At 40.3% G+C, this 24,476-nt stretch overlaps 1 protein-coding gene across 14 annotated transcripts in view; it reads left to right on the forward strand.

Annotated features, from left to right (window-relative positions):
* Positions 1 to 24,476, forward strand: part of PLCB4 (phospholipase C beta 4) — a 424,518-nt gene that overhangs the window by 149,198 nt on the left and 250,844 nt on the right. For all 14 annotated transcript variants that reach the window (XM_045445296.1, XM_045445295.1, XM_045445285.1 and 11 more), the window contains one exon: positions 22,055 to 22,115. The gene's annotated coding sequence lies outside the window, so the exon portion shown is untranslated. The remainder of the gene's footprint in view (positions 1 to 22,054; positions 22,116 to 24,476) is intronic.

Below are 24,476 nucleotides of genomic sequence, written 5' to 3' on the forward strand. Positions count from 1 at the left end.
TTAAGTAATCGCTACAGCCAACGTGGGGCTTGAATTTACAACCCCAAGATCATCAAGTCACATACTCTATCAACTGAGCCATTGAGGTGTCCTGGGAATCTGTTATTATTGATGAATTATTATTTGTAGATATTAGATATACACATGCAAACTTATAGAAGGAACATTTCTTCTGTAATGAGATCATCTTCATTTGTAACTGTGTGAATTTACTTAATTGTTTGGCTTGTTGTTTTAGTTCCAAAAGGAATGTTGTATATTACAGACTTAAAGGTAGAAATATATGGTACTGTGAAATCTGATCTTGAAGATTCACAATTTTAAAATCACAGTAAGCTCTCATGAACCATCTCCCCCTTAGAAAGGCTGAAATAATCAGACAAAAAATGGATAGTACCAAGTCGATGAGGATACAGAGCAATTGGAATTCTCCTACATACAGTGCTGGTAGGAATTTAGAATCATTCACCCACTTGGTGAGAAAAATTGGCCGTTTCTTACTCTGTTACACATATATTTAAATATGACCCAGCAATCCCACTCCCAAGTGAAATGAAAACTTTGTTCACACCAAAATTCGTATGCTAATATTTATGGTAGCTTTATTTGTAATTGTCAGAAACTAGAAACAGCCCAGACATGCTTCAGTTGGGGAATGAAAGAACAGACTGGTACATCCATATGATGAAATCCTACTCAGCAGTTAAGAGGAACAAGCTATCGATGGAAACCTCAACATCGATGGATCACAAAATGCATTATGCTATGTGAAAGGAGTCAGACTCAGAAGGCTACAGAATGTAGGATTCCATACACTAAAGGTGACATTATGAGAACAGAAAACAGATCCATGGTTTGGAGGAGGGGCTGACTACAAAGGGGCAACAGGAAAGAGTTTTTGGGGGGTAACAGAACTGTTTTATGTCTTGATTGTGGGGTGGTCACGTGACTATGCATTTGTCAAAACTCCTAGATCTATACACCAGAACAAGGGAATTTTAATGTATGTGACTAATAAGGATTTTTAAAAACTTCTATTGAGGTATCATGGGCACACAACATTAGTTTCAGGTATACAAGGTAATTATTCAATATTCGTATATATTGCAAAAACGATCACGATAAGTCAACATCTGTTACATAATTTTTTTCTTATGCAAACTTGTAAGATTTACTCTTAGCAACTTTCAAATATGTAATATAGTGTCAGCTATAGTCTCCGTGCTGTACATTATATTACTGTGACCTACTTATAATTGGAAGTTGATACCTTTTGACTTCCTACACCCCTTCACCCATCCCTCATCCCTGCTTCTGGCAACCACCCATCTGTATCCATGAACTTAATTTTTTTTATTTTTAGATTCCACCTAGAAGTAACATATTGTGGTATTTGTCTTTTTCTGACTTATTTAATATAGCATAATGCCTTCAGGGTCCATCCATGTTGTTGCAATTGGCAAGATTTCATTCTTTCTTGTGGCTGAATATTCTATTTTATATAAATACCACATTTTCTTTAGTCATCCCTGAATGGACACTTGTTTCTATAGCTTGGCTATTATATACACTCCCATGTTCATAGCAACATTATTTATATCTTTTTGAGTTAGTGTTTTTATTTTATTCAGATAAATACGAAGCAGTGGAATTGCTGGATCGTATAGTAGTTACATTTCTTTTTTTTTGAGGAGCCACCATACTAGTATCCGTAGTGGCTGTACTGATTTATATTCCCACCAACAGAGAATGTAATCTTAGAGTTGAGTAGGATATTAGTTGTGGGCTTGTTCATACATGGCCTTTATTATGTTGAGGTATGTTTCCTCTGCACTCACTTTGAGAGTTTTTCCTTCTTTTTTGTTTTTTGAGAGAGAGCGTGCATGAGCCAGGGTGGGGGCAAGGGGAGAAAGAGAGAGAATCTTAAGCAGTCTGCATGCCTGGCGTGGGGCTTGATCTCCCAACCCTGAGATCATGACCTGAGCCGAAATCAAGAGTTGGACACTTAACCAATTGAGCCACCGAGTTGCCCCAGAGAGTTTTTATCATAAATGGAAGTTATTTTTTGTCAAATGCTTTTTCTGCATCTATTGAGATCATCATAGGATTTATATCCTTCTTTCCGTTAACGTGGTATATCATGTTGATGGAATTGTGGGTACTGAAGCATCCTTGCATACCTGGAATAAATCCTACTGGATTGTGGTGTATGATCCTTATAATTTATTGCTGAATTCAGTTTGCTAATATTTTGAGGATTTTGCATCTGTGTTCATCAGGGCTAATGGTCTGTCATTTTCCTTTCTTATGGTGTCCATATCTGGTTTTGCTGTCAGGGTAATGTGGGGCTTACAATGACTTCAGAAGTGTTCCTCTTTTATTTATTTTTTTTGGAAGACTTTGAGAAGGATTGGTATTTTTCTTTGAGTATTAGGTAAATTCACCAATGAAGCTGTCTGGTCCTGGGCTTTTGTTTGTAGGGAGTTTTAACATTACTAGTTCAATTTCTTTACCAGTAATTGGTCTGTTCAGATTTTCTATTTCATCCTGATTCAATCTTGGTAGGTTGTATGCTTCTAGGAATGTACCCATTTATCCTAAGTTGTCCATTTTGTTAGTGTATAATTGTTTGTAGTCACCTTTTATGGTCCATAATATGCTATAGTATTAAGATATTAGTAGTGTCTCCACTTTCATTTCTGATTTTATTTGAGTCCTCTATTTTTTCTTGGAGAGTCTAGCTAAAGGTTTATCAGTTTTGTCGATCTTTTCAAAGAATCAGCTTTTTTTTTTTTTTCTGATCTTTTCTATTGTCTTTTTAGTCTCTGTTTCATTTATTTCTGTGCTGATCGTTTTTTTTTTCCTTCTAATTTTGAGGGTTTTTTTGTGTTTTTGGTTTTTTTTGTTTGTTTGTTGTTTGTTTTTAGTTCCTTCAGGTATACAGTTAGGCTGTTTGAGATTTTTTTGTGCTTCCTGAGGAAGGCATTTATTTCTATGTACTTCGCTCTTAGCAATGCTTTTGCTGTATCCCATAAGCTTTGGTATGTTGTACTTTCATCTTTGTCTTAAGATATTTTTTATTTCACTTTGATTTCATTTTTGACCTGTTGGTTGTTTGGTAGCATGTGTTAGTCTCCACATATTTGTGAATTTTTTAGTTTCCTTGTGGTTGACTTCTAGTATCATACCATTATGGTGAAAAAAGATGCTTGATGGATTTTCAGTCTTCTTAAATTTCTTATTACCTGTTTTGTAGCCTAACAAATGATCTGGTTTGTGAATGTTGATGGGCACTTGAGAAGAAATGTGTACTCTGTTGCTTTTGGATGCTATATCCTGTATATATCTGTTAAGACCATCTAGTCTCACATGCCATTTAAAGCTGATGTTTCCTTATTGATTTTCTATTTGGATTATCTGTCCATTAATGTGAGTGGGGTATTAAAGTCTCCTGTTATTTTATTACACTCTTTTTCTTCCTTTATGTCTGTTAATATTTGCTTTATATTTTTAGGTGCTTCTGTATTAGGTACATAAATATTTACAAAAGTCATATCTTCTTGGATTGACCCTTTTATCATTATGTAATGCCCTTATTACATAATGACATACATAATACATAATGACATTACATAATGTCTCTTCATACAGTCTTTGTTTTAAAGTATATTTTGTCTGCTATAATTATGGTTACCCCAACTTTCTTTTGGTTTCCATTTGCATGGAAATACCTTCATTTTCATTCTCTGTGTGCTCTTATATCTAAAGTGAGTCTCTTATAGGCAGCATATAGATGGGCCTTGTTTTTTTATCCATTCAGTTACTCTGCCTTTTGATTGGAGAATTTAGTCTATTTATATTTAAAGTAATTATTGATAGGTGTGTACTTAAGTTAATTGTTGTTTGGCTGTTTTGTACAAAACACTGTTCCATTTGTCTTTTGCTATCTTCCTTCATGGTTTGATGACTTTGTTAGTGGTGTGCATAGATTCCTTTCTTATTTTTTTGTGTATCTACTATAGGTTTTGCTTGGTCGTTACCTTGAGACTTACATGTAACAAGTTACATTTATAACAGTCTGTTTTAAGTTGGTAACACATTCTGAAGCTTACATTTGTACTCTCCCCTAGTCATGTTTGTTTTTGATATCACATTTTACAGTTTTTTATCTTGTGTATACCTCAGCTCATTATTGTATTTATAATTATTTTTACTACCTTTGTCTTTTAATCTTTATACTACCTTTATAAGTGATTAACCCACTGCCTTTGCTATATATTTCTTTTCTTGTGAGATTTAGACTTTGCTATATGCTTGTTACTAATTAGTACCCTCTTTTCAGCTTGCAGAATTCCATTTAGCAACATTTGTAATGCTGATTTAGTGGTGAAGAACTTTTAAAAGAAGTTTTTAACTTTTGCTTGTCTGGAAAACTCTCTCTCTCCTTCAAGTCTCAATGATAACTTTGTTGAGTAGAGTATGCTTAGGTGGTTTCTTCCAGCACTTTGAATATATTGTATCACTGTCTTCTGTCCTGCAACATTTCTTCAGAGAAATTCACTGATGAACTTATGGGGTTTCCCTTGTACGGACCAGGTTTTTTTCCTTTTGCTACTTTTAAGATTCTCTCCTTGTCTTTGACATTTTAATTATAATATATCTTGGTGATGGTCTCTTTAACTTTATCGTATTTCAAATCTGTGGGCTTTCTGGATCTGGATATCTGTTTTCTTACCAAAGTTGGGAGTTTTCAGTCTTCTTATTTCTTTAGTCTGTCTTATTTCTTCAAATAGGTTTTCTGCCCCTTTCTCTCTCCTCTTTCTGAGATGCCTGTAATGCAAATGTTGGCCTGTTCCAGAAGTCCCTTAAAGTCCCTTCTTTTTTTCCTGCTCACATTGGGTGACTTTCTCTGGCCTGTCTTACTGATCCTTTCTTCTGCTTTTTCTTTTTTTCTTTTTAAAACAATTTTAAGTTTATTTTTGAGAGAGAGCACATGAGCAGGGGAGGAGCAGAGAGAGAGGGAGACACAGAATCCAAAGCAGGCTTCATGCTCTGAACTGTCAGCACAGAGCCCAACATGGGGCTCGAACTCACAAACCATGAGATCATGACCTGAGTTGAAGTCAGATGCTTAACCAACTGAGCCACCCAGGCACCTCTCTGCTTTTTCTGATCTGCTATTGAACTACTTTAGTGTATTTTTCAGTGTAGTTAGTGTATTCTTCAGTTCTGTGGTTTGTGTTTGGAACTTTCTCGTGTATTGTCTGTTATATTGTCAGTGTGTTTTATCTCCTTTTCTCCCCAGCTTGGCGAGCATCCTTAAGATTTTTACTTTGAATTCTTTACCAAGAAAATTACTTATCTCCACTTAATGAAGTTCCCTCCCGCCCCGAGGTTTTATGTTGTTCTTTTATTGGGAACATAGTCCGTTGCTGCTTCATTTTGCTTGACTCTCTGTGTTGGTTCTATACAGTAGATGATACAGCCACCTCTCCCATTCTTGAAGATTTGGCCTTGTGAACTTTATTGTTCAATCTTGCTTTAGTTCTTGGTAGTCTCTCAAATGTTTGTGATTGTCCAGGGAACCTATTTTATTTTTAATTGATGTCAGTAGTTGAGGGTGTGGCAAGATCAGTCAGTGTCCCAAAGGTGAGAATGTCAGCACCTGAAACCAGACCCTCAGGCCACAACATTTTAAGGAATGCTGTGAAACTGTCAGCATAAGTCCTACTGGCCCCCAGAGCCAGGCAATTGGAAGGTGTACCCTGGGCATCAGTTGCAAAAATCAGGGCTCCAGATGTGTACATAAAACTCCTTTCTGGGAGGTACCAGAAAGCTGTAGTGAGGTGGAAGGAGAGTATCTAGAGATGGTGTCTCCTAGCCTGTGTTCCCTGAGAGTACTTCTGTAGCCTCTAGATATACGCCAAACATGAATCCTGCTGCTAAGGCTGGGGGTCCAGGACTAGCAAGTAGGCCTTTCACAGAGAGGCTGGGGGTATTGCAGTCTGTTTTCTGTGTGTTTCCCTGTGGGTGATTACCTGCTAAGAACGGTCTCTCTTATGGTTATTGCCCCGTGAGACCCAGAAACACAGGCTCCTCTGGCTACCAGAGCTAGGTGATCAAGGGGTATCCTCTGGGCAGCAGTTGTAAAAACCAGGGCACCAGGCTTAAAACTGGGGTACCAGGTATGTAATATACAAGAGCTCCCATCTTAGAGGTGCTGGTGCTCTGGAGCATGGCAGAGGGAGAGTGCAAGAATAGTTCCTGTCCTCCAAAACCTCAGGAAAGGTTGCAGTCACCCCTTAGATGTATGTTTTATTAGAAGCCTATCTGTCAGGCTGCAGCTATGATGGTAAGCTAATAGTCCTCTTTCACAGAAAGACTGAGCTCCTGGATCTGTTGTCCTTTGCTGTGCCCCGGGTGCAGTAGCTATTTAAGAACTCATTCTTTCTTGGGTTACAGCCCTGTGGGACCCGTGAATAGAAGCCTGTTGGTCACCAGAGCCAGGAGATCTAGAGGTGTCCCCTGGTAGCAGCTGCTGAAATCGGGGCACTAGACAAGGACATAAGCTCCTTTCTGGAAGGTACCAATGAACTGGAGCAAGGTAGAGAGAGATCACAAAGGTGGCATCCACCAGCCTGTGTTTGTGGGAGCACTTCTGTGGGCTCCTCTGAGTGCACCAGACCAGAAGCCTGACCCTCAAGCCGAGCTCCAGGACAAGCAGATAGGCCTCTTTGGCAGGAAGGTCGGACTGTGTTTTGGTCTGCTGTCTGTGCAGTGCCCCAGTACTACTAGTCAGTAAAGAATGGTTTTTCTTATTGTTACATTCCCATGGGACTCATGTATGTAAGCCCCTCCACTGGCCTCCAGAGCCGGGCAATTGAGGGGCGTTCCCTGGGCAGCAGCTGCAAAAACCAGGTCACTAGACATGAAAACCGGGACATGAGATGTGTGTAGAAGCTCCCCTCTGGGTGCTACTGGCACTCTGTGTGCAGTGGAGATAGAGCATGAAGAGGACACTGACAGCTGCAGTGAGGCAGGGGGGGATTCCAAAGGTGGCACCTGCTAAAAAGGGGGAAAAGAATAAAGAGGAGAAAAAGGAAAACCTGCTGCAGAGAGAGATCATACAAGAAGGCCCCCATTGAACCATAAAGATGGGACTGGCCGGAAAGTAAACAAAACAAGTATGATGGTTTCTCTTGGCTTCAGCAAAGCAGGAGAGTAGAGTGCTTTAAACTTAGGAAATGAGTCTCTGTCACGTGAAGTCTAGGCACTTTTCTATGGACTGCTTCGGTGCTGGGCCCTGGTGGGTGAGTTTGCAGTCTGCCTACAGGCCTTCTAAGAACTCTTCCTTAGTTCCTCATCCTCCTGGGGTTCTTGTGAGTATGAGCCCTATTCTCAAATCCAGATGTATTGGCAGCTCATGTCTCAGGTGCTGGTCTTAGAAGTTGGGTTGCTCATGTGGGGTATGAACCCTTTGCTGCAGGTTTTGGGTTCACCCCTGATTGTGCGTTGCCACATTGGGGGTGGGATGCATGACAAGGTTATATTTGGTTGTATTTCAGCCTGTCCTACCCACTTCAGTATGGTCTTCCTCTCATTTGCCCAATGTTGAAGGGGTCACTCTGCCAGTTCTTAGGGTTTTTGTTTTGTTTTGTTTTGTTTTTTCAGAGGAAATTGTTCCATGTATAGCTGTAGAAATGATATCTATGGGAGGTAATGAGTTCAGGATCTTCCTATATCAACATCTTATACTAGAACTTGGAATTTTTTTGATTATTAAAACCAGTTATGGGTGGCTCAGTTGGTTAAGCGTCTCACTCTTGATTCCGGCTCAGCTCACGATCTCGTGGTTTGTGGGATTGAGCTGCACTGACAGCATAGAGCCTGCTTAGGATTCCTCCCCCGCCCTCTCTCTCTGTCTCTGTCTGTCTGTCTGTCTGTCTCTCTCTCTCTGCCCATTCTTGTTCTCTCAAAATAAATAAATATTTAAAACAATCAGTTCTGCCTCTGAACCCAGGCATTGATAAAGCCTCAGTGTCCTAGGTGGGTGTGCACATCTAAGTCTTAGTAACCCATCTCATTTTACTTCAGGTGCTATGGTTTTCTAGAGAGACTCTTTCCTGATTCAAGTGGTATTTGTAGCTTGATGGACTTTGATTCTGATGTCAAAAGTAGTAATGGCAGAAACCCTCCCCATAGTCTCTTAGCAGCTGTTTCGTATCCTCAGAGGGACCCTCCTGACACAGTAGTGACAATACTATAAAAACTGGGATTTTGTCCTGAATATTAGAGCCGTAGATAAACTGTCTGCTTTAGTTTCCTCATAAAACCAAATAGACATGAACAGGAAACAGCATGGTATTGTCCATACAAATTACTCCCAAGTTGTGCATTTGGAGCCCTTCTATTGACTAGGGTACCCATCTTAGGGCTCTGACATTGCAACTATGTGTTCTGAGTCTTGGAGAGTTTGCAGAATTCAGTCTTATCAATAAAAACCAAGTTACTGCTGCACTGCTATATATCGGGTGTTAGTGGGCCAGCTCACAATGTGATTTCTCCTGAAACAGATGGTTGATCAGTTGTCTGTTGCCAAAAACTATGTGACAAACATAAATACCAGTCTGAAAATTCTGTCATTCGTAACAAGAGAACATCAAGCATTGAGTGGTTCTTCTGAGCTGTACCATATTCTCTTTCCTATTCTCACTTGCTGACTGGAAGATACAGTTTATGTTTGTGAAGAATATGAATATATAAAAGTTCTTCAGGTCTTGATTCTCTGTTGAAATCAGCTCAGTTGCCAGTTTTTAGATTATTTGGGGGCCTCTACCTTAGGTGTATCTGCTCCTCTACGGCTGTCTCCCGAGTGCTATAAACCTAGATTGATTATGAAATCACCTTCCTACCAACAGATTAGAAGTGAATCAGAACAGGGGTGCCTGGTGGCTCAGTTGGTTGAGTGTCCAACTCTTGATTTTTGGCTCAGGTCATGATCCCAGGGTTGTGGGATCGAGTCCTACACTCAGTGGGGAGCCTAAGATTCTCTTTCTTCCTCTGCCCCTCTCCCCTGTTCATGTGCTCTCTTTCTCTCTCTCTCTTTCTCTCTCTCAAAAAAAAAAAAATAATAAAAGCGAATCGCAATGGATTAAAATGACATTTTTCTCCTTGGCATTACTCTAGAGCATCAGTTCTTGAATTTCTGATGTTACTATTCTTGGTTTACTTTGCACAGGATTATTTTCTCTCATGGGTAGTTATTTGAGTATAGAAACGAGTGGGAAAGGACTGTAATTGAACGCCTACTCGGGACTGCAGGAATGTGATAGGCACTTTTCGTGTATTCTTCCATTTAACTTTACAACAGTGAGTGAGGTAGATAATTTTGCTGCTTTACAACCAGGGAACTAGGTCCAGGAGAGGTTAATTGTCTTGTATTCTCAAAGATCCGTTTCTCTCATTCCATAACCCGCTCTCTTTATACTCTCCAAGTCTCCATTTGGGAATAGTGTTTTCTCATTGCATTCCCGCTTTCTGTAGTGGATGGAGATTGCACTGGTCTTTTGAGATTGAGCCCTGAGCTTTCTGTCAGACCTGGTCTGAGAACCAGGTCTGCACCTTGTTTTACTTTTCAGAGTCCCAAGAGATTTGGCCTAATTTTATGTATTTTACAAAGCTGCCATTACACACTTATCCCTTGTTTCTTTCTCCTCCGTGGCTACTGGTAAAAGAAGATTGAGTCTCACCATTTCATGGCTCTGAAGAGCAAACCCACAAGACCTTCTCATTTTAATAATTTTAATCACCAAGGAGAAGTAAGAGAGAGAAAACAACAGAAAAAAAATAAGAGTTTCAAAAATAGTTAAAAGTCTTAGTTCTTGAGACTAGTCAATATACCATAGCTCTTGAAATTCTTCTTAGACATTATTTTTTTTTAATTTCTTTTTTTTTAATGTTTATTTTTGAGAGACCGAGCATGAGCTCTGGGGGAGCATGAGGGGAAGAGAAAGAGAGGGAGACACAGAATCTGAATCACACTCTAGGCTCTGAGATGTCAGTACAGAGCCCAACGTGGAGCTCGAAATCATGAACTGTGAGATCATGACCTGAGCTGAAGTTGAATGCTCAACCTACTGAGCAACCCAGGCACCCCAGGCATTATTTCTTAGAAGCTACTAGATGTCTCTTTTACAGGGATTATTTTTGTAGAGGAACTGTGGTCCAAACCAGATTCAGGTTGGTACCACTGATGAAATTTTCTCTCCCAGTTAGGTCACGTTTCCAGTGATTGTTCAAGCACCAAGGGTTTCATTACAAACCGGCTATGTAAGAGACTTTCAGAAAGCAAAGATATTTCATGTTAGAATGTGCCACTTGACAGGACTGGGAAATGATATTAGGCTTAGTTTAAAGTATTTTTGCTGCCCAGGACTGGGACCCATAGCCACATGTGTCCATTGAACCCTTGAAATGTGGCTACTTTGAGTTGAAATGTGCCATCAGTGTGAATGACTCACTGGATTCGAAAGACTTAGAAGGGGGTGGGGGGTGGGGAATCTCCATTTTTATATTGATTACATGTACATGAATTTTGTAATTCTTAATTTTGAGCTTACTGTAGATTCATATGCAGTTATAAAATATACAGAGAGATCCCCGTTCCCTTCACCCAGTTTTCCCCGTGGTACCATCTTTCGAAACTATAGTATAATAGCCCAACTGCGACATTGACATTCATGCAATTCACTAACCTTATTCAGATTTCATCATTTTATGCATGCATGTGTGTAATTCTTTGCAATTTAATCACCTGTGTAGATGCATATGACCAGTACCACAGTCAAAATACAGAATTGCATTGAAAGGATTCCCTGTGCTAAGCTTCCGTAGCTATAGCAACCCGCCTCTCCCCCATTCTCCCCCCTACCCCCAATTCCTAGGAATCCCTAATCTGTTTTCCATCTGTGTACTTTTGTCATTTCAAGATTGTCATATAAAGGGAATCTCCTATAGTATGGAGCCTTTTGAGATTAGCTTTTCTCACTCAGCAAAATTCTCTTGAGATCCATCCAAGTTGTTGTTACCAGTTCTTTCCTTTTACTGCTGAGTAGTAGTCTTTGTTTCTTCTTACTTTTTAAATGTTGCTATTAGAAAGTTCAAAATTACACTTGTAACTCACCTTTGTGGCTTTCATTGTATTTCTATTAGCACTGATGTAAGTTCATGTTTGTCTGAAGTAATCAAAAAGCATATTTCTGTTGCATTTTCATTGAGTTTCAGGCATCCCTGTGTTAAATGGTGTATTTTGTTCTGCTGATTGTAAATCAGCTTATTTGGAAATGAACAAAAGGACAGTGCCTTTTGAAACAGACAGGGCACCTGGGTGGCTCAGTCAGTTAAGTGTCCTACTGCGGCTCAGGCCGTGATCTCCTGGTTCGTAAGTTCGAGCCCTGCATTGGGCTCTGTGCTGACAGCTCAGAGCCTGGAACCTGCCTCAAATGCTGTGTCTTCCTCTTCTCTCTGCCCCTCCCCCACTCACAAGGTCTCTTTCTGTCTTTTTCTCTCTTTTTCGCTCTGTCTCTGTTGCTCTCTTTCTCTCTCTCTCTCTATCTCAAAAATATTAAAATTAAAAAAAAAAAATAAAATCATTTCAGGAGAGTGAAATCATCTCAGGGTCTCTCCCTTTCCCCTCCCCCAGTTTTTTGCGGGTTTTTTTGGTCAGTTTTTCAGTAAGAAACCCTTTGTATTTCTGTCTATAAAAGAGACTTTTCATAAGGTTAGGCAGCAAGGAGGGGTGTCTTACAACTGCTGCCAACGCTATTCAGTACACTGGTTTGAGACTAATTAAATGGCTCCTATTTATCTGATATTTTCCCCCTAGAGAGATTCAGAAATATTTTTTTTTCAACTTAAGCTTCAAAAAGAAACCAGCTCAGTTAGCTTATAGTGGAGGAAAGAAGCAGGACACAGGGACACTTCAGAGCAGATTAGAACTGAGGTGACGGATAATACCATTTTCAATTAAATTGCCTGGGGAAATTAGGTAGGCAGAGAATAATTACCTGAGTTGGCATATATCCAGGTTTCTGAAACTAAGACCCTGCTCGAATGTTCTGAGGATCACTGATGACCACAGGCAGCCAGGGACCTTGAGGGCTGTCTGATCTCAAACATATTTAAATCTTCTGGCTGCAGTGCGTGGCAATTTTAAGTCAAATTAGGTAGCATGAGAAACTCTATCAAATAAAACCTTGTACAAAAAAAAAAAAAAAAAAAAAAAACAACGAAGACCTCCCACCCCCAGCAAGCCACACTGCAAAGCATCATATTAAAGGGAGGCTTCTCTGACAAAATTTCTATTTATACATAATATAGAAAATACATCTGTAAATATATTAAATATACTACAAATTAGAGATTACATGTAATTTTTGAATACTTATGTAGTCATAGTTAAACTTATATTTTCGTAACTTCTGCTGTGTGACTACCACCAGGACACTGGAGCTGAGATGGGAACCATAGGAGAAACCTAGAGAGGGCTGAGTGAAGTATCATGGTAGTCTTTCCCTCGCGCAGAGGGCCCTGGCAAGGTGACAGCCCTTGGTCATGCCTTGCGAGGACCAGGAAAGAACGCTGAGTAAATGTCACCTGATTTGTGAGTTCATCCAACCTAGTTGTGGAAATGAGCCTTGAATGTAACCGTACCTTTAATGCAGAAGTCAAGATGCAGTATTGTGTTCCCCACCCCAGCTCTGCCTCCAGTGACCTATTACTGTGACTGCTAAGCATGGGTTTCTTGGGGTCCGTGCCACTGGTAGCGCCTGGTGCCTTGCTGCCCCTGCTTTGTCTGGGTGGGGTTGATGGAAGAGAAACGAGGTTGTTCAAGTATAGATTTTGTCTTTTCTCTTTACCTAGAGAAAAGCTCGCTTTGCTTTCTACAAAAAGAAATGGAGCCAGTGGTTTTTCTTTGCTTCTAGTGTTCGCTTTTGCTTTGTTCCTATCTTTTCATAATCTCTGAATTTCAGAATGCAGGTATAGGAAAATGGGTGTGGAAGGTGTAAAAAAGGAACCAGTACATTTTTCTTCCTCTCTGCCCCCCCCCCCCAATACAGCTATAAGGGGATAGCAGAATGCTTGGATTGTTTCATAGCCTTCCTTGAATAAAGCGGTTACTGGTACATTGGGGGGGGGGGGGGAGAGGGAGGGCTTTATGCAAATTACAGAAACACACCCCTTGGCGAGGCTGCAGCCCCCATTTGCCCCCAGCCATGGCCGTGAGTCAGATCTGAGTGCACTGCATGTGTACTCAGCCCTCACCTGTGCTGTCTGGTAGGTGCAGAAAGCACCCCTGTCTCCCAGCACTGGGAGCACAGATGGGTGCACAGCCAGATGCAGCTCTTAAGAGTAAGTATACAGAGGGGCCTGGGCAGCTCAGTCAGTTGAGCATGCAACTTCCGCTCAGGTAGTGATCTCACACCTCGTGGGTTTGAGCCCAGCCTCAGGCTCAGTGCTGACAGCTCAGAGCCTGGAGCCTGCTTCAGGTTCTGTTTCCCTTTCTCTCTGCCCCTCCCCTGCTCGTGCTCTGTCTCTGTCTCTCAAAAATAAACATTAAAAAAAAATTTTTTTTAAGTGTACTAGGCCATATCATCAGGGTTTGAAGTCCTGCTTCTGTGCTTCCTTGCCATGCACCCCTGGATAAACGATGTAACCACTTTGTGCCTCAGTTTCTTCTTCCGTAAAAAGTGTCTACCATAGGGTTTGGTGTGAGTTAATGACTTCATACACATAAAACAGTGAGTTAATACCTGGATGTAGTAATTTCTCAGTAATTGGTAATTATTGCTATTGTTATTCTCCTAAATCGGTCAGTTTTGCTCTCTAACCTGTTTTTAAAGGGATATTTCTTAAAAGCTGCTTTTTTTCTGTAAAAAAAAAAAAAATCTAATAGGCATTGTGCTTGTAGATGTATGAAGCATCCTTTGAATTTTCTATATTCTTTCCCTGTAAATATTGTAGAAAATATAACATGTAGGAAATGTAATTTAACTTAAGCAATTTCAGCCCATGGCGTGTGCTTGCTTTTCATCTTTGTTACCTCATCGTCCTACTCAAATGTTAATATTCTAGATGTTTAGTTTCATGATGGTTCAGTTTAACTGAAAGGGGAGAAACTTCTGCTCTGGATTTGGAATTTGGAGAGTACATGCATTCTTGGGTTGGCTAATGGGATCCTAAGAACATTAACTACTCCCAGTGACCAAAGTGAGAGTTGTTAAAAACAACAACAACAACAACAAAAACCCATACTCGCCGGTTTTAACTTTCATGTATTCTCTCCACTGGCCAGTTAGCTTTTCTTGTGACATGACCTCAGTTCCCGTCCTGAGAAGAAAACCACACGCAGAAACAAATCATGCTCACAGTTACTAGGTGTAGTAGGCAGAATTCGGGGATGGCCCCAAGGCGCCCATGCACTGGTATATGCACCCTGAATAATCTGTAGTACTAGGATTACATCACTCCCGTGATTCAGTTATGTTGCATAGCACAGTTGGCTTTAAGAGTGAGAGCTGGGGCGCCTGGGTGGTGCAGTCGGTTGAGCGTCCGACTTCAGCCAGGTCACGATCTCGCGGTCCGTGAGTTCGAGCCCCGTATCAGGCTCTGGGCTGATGGCTCAGAGCCTGGAGCCTGTTTCTGATTCTGTGTCTCCCTCTCTCTCTGCCCCTCCCCTGTTCATGCTCTGTCTCTCTCTGTCCCAAAAATAAATAAACGCTGAAAAAAAAAAATGTTAAAAAAAAAAAAAAGAGTGAGAGCTTATCCTTGGTGGGCTTGCCCTAATCAGGAAAGCCCTTATAAAGGACTGAAGAAGATTCAAAGAGAAGTATTCCACACAAGGAAGGTTCTTCGTCTCTGGCTTTGAAGATGGTGGGGGTGGTGTGGCAAGGAGTAGAGGTGGCATCTAGGACCTGAAAGTGGCCCCCTGCTGATAGCAAGGAAACATAAGTCCTCAGTCCTATGGCTCCAAGGAAGTAAAATTAGCCAACAACCTGACTGAGCTTGGAAACAGATTGTACCTCAGCCTCCAGAAAGGAAGCCTGGAAGATACCTTGATTTTAGCCTTGTGAGACACTGAGTGGAGAACCGAGCAACTGCGCCAGACTTCTGGCCTTTAGGACTAAAAGCCAGTAAATGTGTGTTGTTTAAAGCCATGAAGTTTGTGGCAGTTTGTAATGCGATCATAGAAAACCAATACATAGTGGAAACTAGGGGAAAGAATGTAGGTGGGTCATTGCAAAACCATTACCATTATTTAGGGGGCAAAAAATCCCCCAAACACCTCATGATCTCCTACAGAGAGCCCTCAGTTACACATTTTAAAGCTGATTAGCCACAGTAAATGACAGATACAGAAGCTCTAAGTTTCCTGGGCCAAGTTTAGAGCTGTTTCTCAAACTGGCAGTTGGAGACCCAGCGAGGGGCAAAGGGATGGCTGAACTGCTCTCGGGCAGGATGTTTACTGAATAGTGGTACAGGGTGAATATGCAGAGCAGCACTCCATGCTTATAAATGTTGCTGACTACGTCTTTAATTTAGGGCTCACTAACTTGGAGAGGGCGAACAGGAAGGCGTAGGAGAGGGGGCTGTCTGGGTGGCAGTGATGGGGCAGCTGGGGGGCTGTGGGGAACTAGAAGGTGATCATTTAAACATGTATGTAGCCAGATAAGGCCCATGGAAGCCTCTCCAGTATAGCCTGGTGGGGAGAGAGTACATGTCGGGCAGACAGAATCGGAGGGTGTGAACTCGGGACCTGGAGTTTTGTTTTTGTCCACTGGCCTGTCTTCAGAGCTGGGAACAGGGTCTGGCACACAGTGAGTGCTCCATAAATGTTTGTTGAGTGACTGAAGAGACAAACATATTAATACAATACGCAGAAATAGCAAATGTGATTGCATTGGTGAGAAATGCTTCTAAAATCCAGTTACTTTTAGTGTTGTGACATGGTACCACTCTGGGCTGTCCTTTTGGCCTGCTGTTTACCTTTCTTAACCTACAGCTCCATTTGAGGACTGTTTTGGAAGTCATTAACTATGGAAGAAGACCAAGCCAGTGTTGAGCGCTTCTGGCTGGCTGGCACTGCCCCAGGTACCTGGTGTGTGTTTCTTCTCCTTTTATCCTGACCCAGACTTCCAAGGTGGGTCTAAGTATGACCTGCCTTTGACAGAGGGGGAGACGGTTTCAGAGAGGCAAGGTCCATTGCTCAAGACCACATGGCCGGTAAAGGTTGCCCTCAGCTTTATCTGATTGTCAGGCCCCTGCCATTGCTTGCTACTCCCAGCGTGTTCTGCAACCAGCATTGGCATCACCTGACAGCCTGTGAGGGCTGCAGAATCTCTGGTCCCACCTTAGACCTATCCCAGACAGAATCTGCATTTCATTCAGGTATGTGGGTGGTTTGTATCCATATGAATGTCTTGGAAAGGGCATTAAATGCCAGTCCTTCTGTGTTCAATATATAGATGTGCAGAAACAGGCCGGGCGTTGTCACCCTCAAATACTGGGTTCTAAACTTGGGTTATTCATGGGCCACTTAATATGGATTTGGCCAAATTTTTCACTTGAATGTTACTCTTTTCCATATAAATGTATTTGCTTAAAAAGAAAATATAATTGGTAACAAACCCCACAACTATATGGCAATATAGTAATATTACTGTGGTAAATAGCTATGAAACTGTGTTTATAGTAATATACTTATGTTCGATAGAAAAATGACATTTTCTTTTTTTTTTTAATTGTTTTTTAACTTTTTTTATTTTTGAGACAGAGAGAGACAGAGCATGAACGGGGGAGGGTCAGAGAGAGGGAGACACAGAATCTGAAACAGCCTCCAGGCTCTGAGCTGTCCGCACAGAGCCTGACGCGGGGCTCGAACTCACGGACCGTGAGATCATGACCTGAGCCGAAGTCGGACGCTTAACCGACCAAGCCACCCAGGCGCCCCGAAAAATGACATTTTCCATAAAGAGAAGATAAGTCTTAATATACGTGCAGTTGTACATTAGCTCTCCATGTACCATTGTAAGTTAACTGTATTTTACATGTAAGCTATGCCATTAATAATAAACTGTAATCTATTGTAAGATATTTCTCTATGGACCCTTAATGGCAATGTGTTTCGTGTTATGACACACTGCTGTGATAGATTGTAAAAAATGGCCACAAAGTCTTCCCTTCCCTGCACCTATGCCCTTGTTATGTGCAGTGTCCCACTAATGGTTGAGACTTTCTCCATCCTTTATAGCTGGGCTTGACCGTGTGACTAGCTTTGCCCAAAGCCACGTTAGTGCATGTGATGCAGCAGAGGCTGGCGTGTTGGGTTCTGACCTCTTGCCATTCTTGCAAGCTTGAGATCACTATGTGAACCAAAATAGTTACATGTTTTAAGCAACAAAGGTTTGAGGTGGTTTGTGATGCTGTACGCTTGCTGACGTGAGTATTCTCAAACGCTGTTTACGAAACAATTTCCATGTTCGAGAGCAGATCAAAGAGCAACGATTCTGTTTTGATTCAGTCTTGCCAAGTTATTCTTCATTTGAAAACAAAATCCTGATACTGAATGTCTCGGAAAGGGCATTAAATGCTAGTCCTTCTGTGTTCAATATATAGATGTACAAAAACAGGCCTGGCATTGTCACCCTCATATACTTGCACATTTTTATCCTCATCTACTGAGAAATCAAAACTTGACCCTCGGCTACAGCTTCCCTGTCGCTTTGAAATAAGACTCTAATGCTAATAAGTCTAAATGCTGTGGCCTGTCGTTACTGGTGGTTTGCAGTAAGATGTTGATGCTTTGTTACGGTTTGGAAGTCGTTCCGTGCATGTGCTTCTCTTTGGTGAGAGTGAAATGCAATTGTGTTTCCCATCACAAGGTATCCGTGGAGAACTGTGATAGCAAATCTTGTAGAAGTGTAAATATTCACCACTTACTGGGTTTCCTTGAGCAGTGTGAAGAAGTGTTCTGTCGTTTTTGAAAGAAGCCAACGAGTATTCATGGGTAGACTCACTGAAATGCAGTCTTTAAAAAGACAGCTTTAATGAAATACAATTTACGTACCATAAAGTTCACCCATTAAAATGTACGATTGGATTTTTTTTTTTGTATATTTAGAGTTGTGCAACCACTACCATGGTGTAACGTAAGAACACTTGGATTGCTTGTGTCCAGGAGCATTGACTGTCTTCCCTGCCCCTTCAGTCCTACACAACCGCCAATCTGTCTTCTATGGATTTGCCTAGAATAGGATATTTCATATACACAGAATCCTACAACATGTGGTCTTTTGTAACTGGCTTCTCTCATTTAGTATAATGCTTTCTAAAGTTTATCCATGATATGTATGTATGATATGTATGTATGTATGATATGATATGTATCCCTGTTGCATTCTTTTACTGCTGAATAACATTCTGTTGTATTCCATCTGCATTTTGTGTATCCATTGATCAGTAAATGGGCTTTGGGATTGTTTCTACTTTTTGGCCATTATGGATAATGCTGCTATGAAAAAGTACATGTAATCTTTTTATATGGACATATGTTTTTATTACTCTTGGGTACCGGCCTAGGGTGGAGTTACTGGGCCATATGGTAATTTTATGTTTAACCATTTGAAGAACTGCTAGACTACTTTCAAAAGTGGCTACACCATTTTATTCCCGCAAGTAATGTACAAGCATTCTGATTTTTCCGAATTCTCATTAACGCTTGTAATCTGTCTTCCAATTATAATCATCCTATTGGGGGTGAAGTAATAGCTTATTGTGGTTTTTAACTTGGATTTTTCTGATGATTTGTGTATTTGTGTATCTTTTTTTGAGAGATATCTATTTAGATCACTTACCATTTCTAAATTGAGTTTTTTGTCTTTTTATTGTTGATTTGAAATAGTTCTTAACATACTCTGGATACAAGTCCTGTATTAGATAAGTGATTTGCAAAAATCTTTTCCCATTGTGTGGGTTGTCTTTTCACTTTTTTGAGAGTAATCTTTTAAGCACAAAAGTTTTTAATTTGATGAAGTCAAATATTTTCTTTCATTGTTTGTGCTTTTGGTCCCAGATCTGTGAAACTGTTGCCTAACCCAAGGTCACAAAGATTTACTCCTGTATTATATTTACTCCTTAGTTTTATAGTTTGGGTTCTGATATTTACATGTGTGATCCATTTTGAGCTGATTTTTGTGTATAATGTGAGGTAGGGATCCACCTTCATTCCTTTGCATGTAGATGTCCAGTTGTCCCAGCACCATTTGTTGAGTCGATTCTTTCCACATGGAATAATGCTGCCACCCTTATTGAATGAAAATCAGCTTTTGTTTACCAGCACCAATAGGTTTCTAATATTTGGGAATTTTGTCTATTTATTAGGTTTCTTTCTGTGTTACAGAAGAATAGACCAAAAGCATATGCAAAGACACACATAAACACAGACATCCAGAGACTTCTACACACAGTCTCTCTTTTACCAAGGACTCATTTGTACTCTTTAACACCTGGAGTAATAATGTTAGAATGAAAAAGGCAGTAAGTTGAGGCCTTGATTCATATATGACTACGACACTAAATCAGTGATAAAAGTTCATCTGCCATATGCCAATAGCTAGTTCATGACAAACTGTTTAGACCATTTCACTCCTTTGTGGTTAAGTATTTCATCACTGACTTCCTCAAATGTTGCAGTATCCTAGCCACGCACAGAATTAGGAAGGTGTATGGAACGATGGGTTGTCCCTAGGGAATTAGAGAAGGCAGAGGAAAAACACATCTTGTCTTTAAGTCTTTTGTTCCAGAAGGACTTGGGTGGCAAGTAGTTTCTCAAAATGAGGAGCATGGTACAGCAGGGTCCTTAATCAATGAGTGTTTCTGGAACTCTGCTTTGTTTCATAGTCCCAAGAGGCATAACATAGTTATGTAGTTGAAGTTCCTGGCTATCGGCAGGGCACCTAATTATTCACCTGTTCAATGAAGGTTTCCTGAGCACACTAATATGCTAGACACTGAGCAAGGTGCTAGGGATAGCTGTGATGGTTTTCAATACTTTCTTACAATACTTCATTACAAATATAAATTTAATATGAAAACAGGGTGCGTGCCATGGAAGAGGCAGTTCCATAGAGGCTAAATATGTGTCAAGGTGCCTGGGGTTGAATGCCAGCTCTGTGTGATTTCTGAAGAGTCATTTCTGAGTTTTCTCTCCTATAAAATGTGAATAATCACAGTATATACATTTTAGAGTGTTTATGTGGATTATATATGATATAATTCATGCCTAGAGCCTGGGTCAGAGTAAATATTTGCTAAGTCAATAAACAAATGCACATGATACTAGATATTCTCTATTTCTGTATATTTAAAATGGAATATTTTGTTCTTCTAGAAAATTTGGGATGAATTGGATTGTTTATCAATTTCAGTTATAAAAGTAACAGGTTTCGTGGTAAAATAGCACACAATGGTAAAATGTTAGGTTAAAATGCAAAGGTCCTTTTTTTTTTCCTCTTATGTCCTTCAGCACCAGTTCTCCTGGGACAGCTACACTCAAGTTTCTTGTTATCCCTCCAGATACATTCTCTGCGTCTAACAGGATTTACGCATAGGTTAGCGAGGTTTGTTTTAACACATTGGGGTCATAGTACGCATATTACTCAACTACTTGAGTTTTTAAAAATTAATACTGTGACCTGATTTTTTAAAATCTGTACATATAGATCCAACTGTTTTTTTTTTAATGTGCTTTTATTTTTAGTTTTGAGGGAGGGGGGCAGGGGGTGTAGATACAGAGGATCTGAAGTGGGCTCTGTGCTGACAGCAACAAGCCAGATATGGGACTTGATCTTCTGAACCCTGAGATCATGACCTGAACCAAAGTCAGGCGTCCAACCAACTCAGCCACCCAGGTGCCCTGCTTCTTTCTTTTTAATGGCATATAGTCTTGCATCATGGATGAACCATCCTACCTAGAACCTTACTGTAGACATCTCTATACATCGGTGATGACTTTCTCAATAACGCAGTTCACATTTTACAGACGTCGTTTTCCCATGTTTCAATTGCCAATTTTCTTTAAAAAAATTTTTTTAATGTTTATTTTTGAGAGGCAGAGACAAGGAATGAGTGGGGAGGGACATAGAGAGAGGGAGAGACAGAGCATGAGTCAGGGAGGGGGCAGGGAGAGGGAGACAGAGAATCTAAACCAGGCGCCAGGCTCCAAGCTCTCATCATAGAGCCCAATGCAGGGTTTGAACTCATGAACCACAAGATCATGAGCTGAGCTGAAGTCGGATGCTTAACTGACTGGGCACTCAGGTGGCTCAATTGCCAAATTTTCCACCTCTGCTCCTCCCAAATGCGAATGGATTTGCTTTTAACTTCTGTGTACTTCTGATACCACCTGGAACTTCCCACCCCTCCCAACCCCACCTTGGAAAGATCTCAAAATCTAAATTTCCACCAAACCAGAAATCTAATGTCAAATCCAGAATCTACATCACCAACTTGTTAACAAAGACAACAAAAAACATGTAGCAAAAATACACTTTTTGCAGAAAGATGCAAATCCGTTACAAATCTTAGGTGTTCAGCACTGTTCTTCATTGAAGTGGCAAACTTTTTCTTACAGTTCATCTCAGGACGTTTGACTGTTAATCAGGAAAAGATTTATATTCTAAAAGATCTTAGATGGTCTTGTTCAACTGTTCCTTAATTATCACGATAAGAGGTTGAACAGTAGATCAGCACAGCAAAGAGGATCTATAAACCCTGTAGGCTGGCGTAGCGGTAACATTTCTGATTTGATGACTGTGCGTCTTTGTTCATTTGGAAAGTAATGTCACTAATGTATTAATGTGCCTTTCTGATGTGTGTGTGTGTGTTTTTAATAGTATAGATTCTGATTTTGAAGTGCACAAAGCTGTTTCTTACATGAGAATCCTAAAGGTTCCTCTCATTGATTTTTTTCACTGCTCTGTGTCTGCTTGCTTCACAGAGGACGGCGCTGTGAGTTGAACTAAGTGGACATCACTTGCAGTCCCTTCCACATCTGCCTGGTGAGTATTCTGCATGCTGTGGTAGAGTTTCTAGTTGTGGGGTTCTAGAACTTAGCATCTGTAAGGTGACTCCCCCTTCATTTATACCGACGTCCACCCTGAAGTGCCCCTCAAAACTGATTGACAGCTACTTTCCTTCGTGCAATGGAGCATCAGTCCCCTGGAATTTTCCAGATTCCAGTTCATTCATTCCACCAACCTAGGGCACTTCACCCTTCACTAGCTTTTCTCCTCGCTGTCTGTGGTAGTATTGCCTGCATTTAGTGAGCCATTAGATATCATTTAAGTTCCTGTTCTCTGCAGTTATTTCTGAGGGAAAATGTAGGACTTGTATTCAGTCCTATGCAGATAATGTTTAGGAAGATTCCCACGAATGTGGAAAAAAATCACAATTACGCTCATTGTCAGCTAGAATCCACCATCCATTCTGTGGGAACTACCTGTGGAAATGACAGAAATAAATTCTCCCAGTGCCTCTCTAAAGTTCCATTTTATAAATCTCTAAAGAAATGCTGAAATGGGGGCCAGTAATAGCTCTATGCGGCCAATTATTTTTATTTATAAACCAGAAGTTGCCAATGCTTTATTCTAGAGCCAGGATCTTGATGAATATGAGTTTTTTTCTGACTTCTTAATCAAATTCCTATTTTTATAACTTCTGTAGGAACTTCTATAGGACTTTTTGTAGAGAGTCCTATGTTATAAGGGAAATGCTTGGACTATGTATCATTTCTTCAACAGGCAAGAAATCATTTTATAGTGATGCATGATAAAAAATAACCAGCAACTTCACTGTTCATCCTGAGAGGTGAACCCCAGCTTACAGGCATTTTAAATCAATGTTACTTTTTTCACCACGTTGCAAGTCCTGTCACACACTCTGTTACCTTCCAGCAGGGTCTGTGGCTGATTTTTTTCCAGCCTTTCTGTGAGGGGAGAGAAGAATCACACTTCTCTAAGTGATCAGTATTTAATGGTGACACAAGACTATCAAGAGAGTAGATTTATTATTGAGTGTCCCTACCTATTTTTAGTTGAGTGCACTGTGTTTTACTGCTTCCCATGGATGATTCATAAACTATGTTTTAGCAGGAAAACCAGAGTTGGGGTAGGGGTTTCTAAATAATTCTCTAGGGATTTTAAATCAGGATAGGCATGACATCTGCTTTTTAGCCTTTATTACATTCTTTTTGGACTGTTTGCTTTTGCTGTGCAATAGTTGTTATTCTTAAATAAGAGATCATTTCATCGGCTTATTATAAATGAATTATGTGTGTGGTGAAAATAAACACTTGATTCAGAAGTTTAAAAACATAGCTTAGAAGTTGTTTGTTAAACATTTTAAGTTCCAAGAAGAAGTTTTTCCATATGAAGTGGTATAAATGCCAGGCACTGGATTTTACAAAGACTTTGGATGGACTCGGGTCCCAAGACAGCTAATAGAGTATGTGGGCTCTTTTTCCATTCCCTCTTCAAATAGGACCTGATTGGACCCAGTGCCACACATGTCACCAGGTGGTGGTTACCCTTACCTTAGTCTTGCCTTCCTCCCAAAGAGAGAATTTATTTTCCACCATCCTCTATTAAAAAAGCTCGGGGCGCCTGGGTGGCTCAGTCGGTTAAGCGGCTGACTTCGGCTCAGGTCATGATCTCGCGGTCCATGAGTTCGAGCCCCGCGTTGGGCTCTGTGCTGACAGCTCAGAGCCTGGAGCCTGTTTCAGATTCTGTGTCTCCCTCTCTCTGACCCTCCCCCATTCATGCTCTGTCTCTCTCTGTCTCAAAAATAAATAAACGTTAAAAAAAAATTAAAAAAAAAATAAAAATAAAAAAGCTCAACTCTAGCAACATTCAGTTGTTGAGTATCTTGTATTATGAGGCATTTCATTTTCACATTGAATTGAAATCTTGTTCTTTTATAATGTCTTCCCATATTCAAAATTGGAAACCTCTAAACCTGGGAGCTGGAAGTCTTCTGGTTTTATCTTGAACACCTGCTTTCTCTGTGATTCCCATCATGAGTACCTATGACTGTACATTAGTTCTAAGCATTTGTGTTAAGCCTGTTGCTTGCACCATAGGTATTCAGAATATATTTTAATTCCTGTAATGGTACAAAGTGTATATTCTTATTTATGTCCCATTCAACTTGGCTTTTTAGCAGTGTTAGGCTTAAACTCCTAAAATAGAAAATATTTACATAGAGAGCAAAATGACTATTTTTGGATTATTCTTGCCATTATATTTCTAGCTTCAAGATGACTCTTGGTAAAGAGGAATTTATAAGTCAAACCAAAGGTGGTCTTCAAATATCATGGAAAGAAAGAAAACAACCCTTGATACCTTCTTTCCTGCAGTATTGAA

Source organism: Leopardus geoffroyi, chromosome A3 (assembly GCF_018350155.1).
Source record: "Leopardus geoffroyi isolate Oge1 chromosome A3, O.geoffroyi_Oge1_pat1.0, whole genome shotgun sequence".
Taxonomy (NCBI): Eukaryota; Metazoa; Chordata; class Mammalia; order Carnivora; family Felidae; genus Leopardus; species Leopardus geoffroyi.